Here is a 6,069-nt window from a genome sequence, read left to right on the forward strand (position 1 = left end):
TTAAAGGTAGCCCTGATTCTCAGCTAAGCTGTCTGCACAGATCCAGTGGTCCTTTTAAATTTTGGGGTTTTCCCTAGAAAATGATGCATTTTCTCTGAAGACAATAGGTCTGTTCTGATTTACATCAGCTCAAATCTGGCTCTGCTTACCTCACATTTTGCCATAAACCAATGTCTACTTAATTTTCCTCAGAAATGTCAGCCCTGTTGAATTAAATGAATGTACTTGGTTGTGGGAAGAAGGGGAAGTCTCAGTGAGGAGAGGGAAAAATGGATTTCAAAGCATGATCTGCTTTCTCCTGCTTTCCTGCCCCAAATAGGTAACTTTTTTGTGTATAATTACCTGGAAGGAAAGAATAACAACAGGTGTGGGGAAAAAAATGCTACGGAAGATTGTTTGATTATCCCAGTGGGAAACAAATCAAATTTATGGATGAATTATGCACAGAGAACTACATTTAGGAAAGTAAATTTTAGAGAATTATGAAAATGAGTGGGCCAGGTCCACTGGGAGGAAGCAGTGAAAATGAAAGGGGTTGGTAGAAGGCTGGAGGATGCTAACTGGAGCAGTAATTAAAGCAGAACAGGAAAAATGGAAATTAGAGGAAAAAAAAAAAGAAAAGGAACCCTGAAGAAGAAGAAAATCCACAAGAGAGGAGAGCAGCATTTCACAGGGGAGTGCACAAGAGTTGAAATAGAGAGCAAGTGCTGGGAGCTGAGGAGGGCTGGCAGGGAGACAGGGGAAGAAACAAAATAGAAAACTTGCAAAGTCAAAGTGCAGAGTGAAACAAGGGCGAGCAAAACAGGGAATTCCATCATCATGCTCTCAGTGCCTGCTGGAGATGCTGGATCTGTCTCAAACATCCCATCCTGTACAGACCCTCTGTGCCCATTCAGAAAAAAATCCAAAATCTGATTTTGTTCTTTGTCTTTCCTGGTTGAAGGTGATGGGGAAGGGGCTGGGGGTTCTGATCCAGCTGCTGTGGTTCATGGAGTGTGCAGGGAAGGGAGCAGGTGTGAGTGTGAGGGGTAATTGGGACCAAGCCAACGTGAGGTGAGCTCCAGTGGGCAGGGAGGACTCCAGGAAAATGAAGTGTTGGGGCTGCAGAGGCTCCTGAGGCTCCTCCTGAGGGCTCACACTGGAAATGCTTGGGAAATATTGTGGTTCAATCAAGTGAACCTTTCCTGAAGGATTCCCCAGTTTCTTTTTGGGACGGAGAGTTGTGCTTGACTGGGAAGTAGGGCAGGATAACAGTAGCCTTTGGTTCACTTTTCTTTTTTTTTTTAATGGAAAACCTTCATTAATGAGGCAAAAACTTTATAAAAACCAACTTGATATTGATGTTGGATAACACAAATCAGCATGTACTATAAAACCACAGAAGGAACTGAGAATATATACAAATTATTAAGAAATTTGATATGGAAAATGGGAAGGGATTAATTTTTTAAGGGAGATTCAGTGATAAAAAGGCACCTAGAGAGACGTCCTTTCTCTGTAGCCCAAGCCTGGATCTACAATGCAGGAAAGTTCTGGGTGTTAAAGGATGGGTATCCCCATCCAGAGAACCAGAGAAAAGAATGAGCACAACAGTTCTTATCTCATTTGCTGCTCCTGGCGTTGGCACATGGGGAATGTGTTGGGAAGGTTGGGTACCTGAAGGAATTTGGTTGTTTACCTGAAGGAATTTGGTAATTGGATTCTGATGGAGATTGTTTATGTTAATTAGCCTATCAATGTCCAAGCTGTGTGGACTGCAGGTCTAGAGACAGTCATGAGTTAGTCAGTGATAGTTCTTGTTAGTGTAACATTCTGTAATATAGTTATAGTATAATACAGTATAATAAAGTAGTAATAATAAAGTAGTAGTAATAATAATAATAATAAATAAAATAATAATAATTAAAATAAATAATTATTATTATTGTTGTTGTTGTTAGTATTAGTAGTAGTATGTAATAACAGTAATTAATTAGCTCTCTGAGATCATGGAGCTCTGCACATCATTCTTCCCACTCATTGTAGCACCCATAGTTTTTGGCATAGCTTGAGGATAAGGCTGGGATGTTCTGACTCGTGAGCTCTGGCAGGTGAAGCTGGGAGAATCAGAGATCTCCATCTCCAGCTGCCAGCTCCACTTTCCTGTCACACTGGCTGCTCTGTGTCCAGGCACAGGAATGAGCTGGGAGGGCTCAGCCGTGCCTCTACACTGAAGCAAAGTGGGAATTTTCCAGGGTAGAAATCCATTTTGATTTAAGTGAAATGTACATTTTTGAGTTGAATCTGTGGTTAGAAAACATGGCTATTTAGCCTGACTGCAAAAGCTAGGCTCAGAGAAACTGCTTCAATGAAGGACAGAGATAAGAGGAAGAGAGACAAAGAGTGATAGAGAGAGACAGAGAGACTGCTGTGAGAGCAGGTCAACCTGACCTAAGAATTCTTTCTGATAAAGAAGAACTAGTGGCAAATGTCACACAAAATCCGTAAAAATGAATATGTATGAACCTATTATGAATTGTATGCATATGTATCTGAGAAAGGGATAAAAAGGGACCTGAAATTCCCAGAGATACGCATGTCATTTTAGGGGAATGATTCCCACATGCGTCCAGCGCTGTAATAAACATACCGGCTTTACAACTTTCACTTAAGTTGTGGAGTTTTGATTATCTCTGCGAAACAACACCCACCTGCAGATGTTTTGGCTTCCACTGGCAATGAGGGGCAACCTCCTGCTCCCCCTTGCTGGAGAAGCTTTCAGGGAGTGCAGCTGCTCAGTCCCTGGGCAGATCTCAGCTCTGGTGCTGTCCTTGCCCCTTCTCCTCAGCCCTGGGGAGCACCTCTCCCCTGCATCCAGTGCTCAGGTGAGTGCTGCAGACATCTTTTACGGAAAATCCTTTCCTTAGGATTTTTTCCTCCTGAGAAGCTGACAGGCCTCAGGAACAAAATGGAAACATTGATTATCTGCTGCTGTGGAATGCAACAGGTGCATCTGTTATTGGCTCATGTTGGATGTTTGTAATTAATGGACAATCACAGCCCAGCGGGCTCAGACAGAGAGCTGAGCCACAAACCTTTGTTATCATTCTTTGCTATTCTTTTCTTAGCCAGCCTTCTGATGAAATCCTTTCTTCTATTCTTTTAGTATATTTTTAATGTAATATATATGATAAAATAATAAATCAGCCTTCTGAAACATGGAGTCAGATCCTCATCTCTTCCCTCAACATAAGACCCCTGTGACCACTGTCACAAGGTGAGTGCTCTTTGTTGTGAAACTCCCACCTACAACCTCCCTGTGTCCTGGGAAAGCCTCAGGGATTTTTGTTTTGCCAAGTTCTTTTCCTGCTGCTATTGGCCTCTGGCTGGGTGGTGTGAAAGGCCCGGCTGAGCAGGGCTCTGAGCAACCTGACCTAGCAGGAGGTGTCCCTGCCCACGCCAGGGGGGGTGAACCTGGTATCTTTGAGGTGTCTCCCAGCACAAACCAGCCTTTGATTCCAAATTGTTGGGAAATAGGATTGGATGCTACAGCTGGCCTTTAGAGGCTCCCCCTGACTCCTTTTCTTATCCAATGTGCTCTCTGGTTTTGTGGGAAATGTTGCTGTGCCCACATGTGTGTGCAATGTGTATGTACCTATATATGGACATAAATCACCCTCGTTAGGTCAAGACTTTAGAAACCCTCAATATTTGGTATGAGTAGCACCACTTACTGATAAAATCTTTCAAAGTAAGAACTGGAAATAAAAATGTAGCCCAGAGCTTTGGTTCTGAGTTTGTTTTAGCTCTGTGAGCTGCGCTGAACAAGATGTATTTGAGTAAAAAGTATTTATTTGGCAAAGGAGAAAAGAGCTTGATGTGTATATTTTGTTTTGAAAAAGTACACAGAGGTAGAAGGATATACAAAAGTGGGTTTAAAGCTTTCCTGCTAATCAGCTAAAGCCCTAATAAAACAACTGTGCAAGTAATTGTTCTTCTGCACATCCTTACAGTGTTGAGCTTCTTTTGATGTTTACCTCAATTTCTTCTTCACCTTTTATTTGAGTCTGCAATTAACACTTGTAATGAAAAAGGAGATGATGTGCTGCTGAGGAATCCTGGTGTTAATTAAAATTATTAACAATTGGAGAAATATAAGCATGGAAAAGGAGGCAATAAATAAAAAGGTTTGTGTATTTTTTTATTATTAAGGTGGAGTAAAGCACAGAGACTGTTTCTAAAGAGCTCCCTTGAAAATGAATTATGAAATTTGGCCAAAGGAAATTATAGTGAAATTCCCTCTTTTTTAGAAGGATTGTCATGCCCCATGCTCTCTTCAACAGCATTTAGTTTTGCCAAGGCCATTGTATAGGGCTGAATTTCATTTCTGAATGAATTACCCTAATCTACAGAAGAACAATAGGGAAAATGAGCTCTGGCAACAATAGAGAAGGAATGGCAGCGTGATTCATCCTTGCAGTGACAATTTAGGATTGGGTGGGAGTCTTATTCAGAGAGGAATAATGCGAAGGGCCCAGGGTTTCTGATGAGAGCAGCTCACCCACCCAGCTGTGTTACTGTGCTCACTGGGAGCTCCACAGTGACAGTGGGCCCACATCTGGGATCCTCTGTAGCCTTGGGAGCATCTGGGACCATCCCTGTGCTCACAGCCTCAGGCATTTGTCACAGTCATATTTTCTGAAAAATCCCTTTGTCCAGGATATTTTTCCTGGGAAGCTGAGAAGCCTCAGAGGAAAAGGAGAAAAATTCTTTATGTCATTTGCTTCTCCTGTGTTGTGCTCATGTGTGGAATGTGTTTGGAGATTGTTTACCCACAAGCGATTATTTCATTGGTTTCATGTGAATTGTTTTGACTTATTGGCCAATCAGTGCCAAGCTGTGTCAAACTCTGGAGAGAGATCCACAAGTTTTCATTATTATCCTTTTAGCCTTCTGTAAGTATCCTTTCTGTATTCTTTAGTATAGCTTAGTATATTATTCATTAATATAAAATCCATTATCGTTATCTGATATTCGTTATCATAAAATAATAAATTAGCCTTCTGAGAACATGGAATCAGATTCATCATTCCCTCCTGCCATGAGGCACCCCACAAATGCAATAGGCACTGAGATCCTTCCACCAAATGGGTCTTTGGCAACCAAGTATGCCCTTGGATGCCAGCCCAAATCTGTTTTGAAACTTAGTGCTGGCCTCCCAGCATCACAGAGGTACTTGCAGAAATTTCACTGGGTAAAATTAATTTGGAGATGTTTTCCAGGAACGTGCTTGGAAGAGATGTTGTGGATGATGCTGGAGAAGGGAGGAGCAGCAGGAACATGGCGCACAGGGAAAGTGGACACCTCTGCCAGGTCCCTCAGCCATTCAGGCAAGTAGCTGCTGCCTGCTTGGTGGTATTTGCAGGTGGTTCATCCTTTAAACACCCAGCTAAGAAACACCCGGTGCAGTCCAGTATCTTGGGATATTACAAGGAACTGCTCTGGAGCAGTATTTCTACACTGAGTTTCTCATCAAAGTTATTACATTTGCAATATTACAGAGTGTAGCTAATTACTGCCCCTCCAGAGAAGCTATTACTTGAGAAGGACCATTAGTTTCCTGTTCAGTGCAGATGCTCAATCATGGAATGGGAGAAAGATTTTTTAAAGGTTTTCTTGGGGTTTCAAATTTCCTTCATGGCTTTCAGGATGTTACCTGCAATTAGACCTTTCCACGGGAAATTCCATTAAAAAAATTGGGATTTTTTGGGACACTAAAGAAAGTGTCCTCAAGCTGAACAATGCTAGAGGTTGGAAGAGGCTGTCAGGGACTCCTGGAGATGTTCCAGGTCTCTGGTTTTATGTGAGCTCTGCAGACTGGAGCCAGTCCCACTGGTCATGGGATCAAGGAGGGATTTTGGGGCTGTGCTGGAGCCTCTCAAGGGCTGGAGATTGTTACCCAGCCTTATAACCCAAAACTCTAAGGGATAAAGAGAAATAAGCCTGATTCAAGCCATCTGACCCAGAATTAAATGGAAAATCTATCAGAGAAATGAATCCCACAGATCTGTGACTTTATGGGTTTTTTCC

Source organism: Zonotrichia leucophrys, chromosome 3, assembly GCF_028769735.1.
Source record: "Zonotrichia leucophrys gambelii isolate GWCS_2022_RI chromosome 3, RI_Zleu_2.0, whole genome shotgun sequence".
Classification (NCBI taxonomy): domain Eukaryota; kingdom Metazoa; phylum Chordata; class Aves; order Passeriformes; family Passerellidae; genus Zonotrichia; species Zonotrichia leucophrys.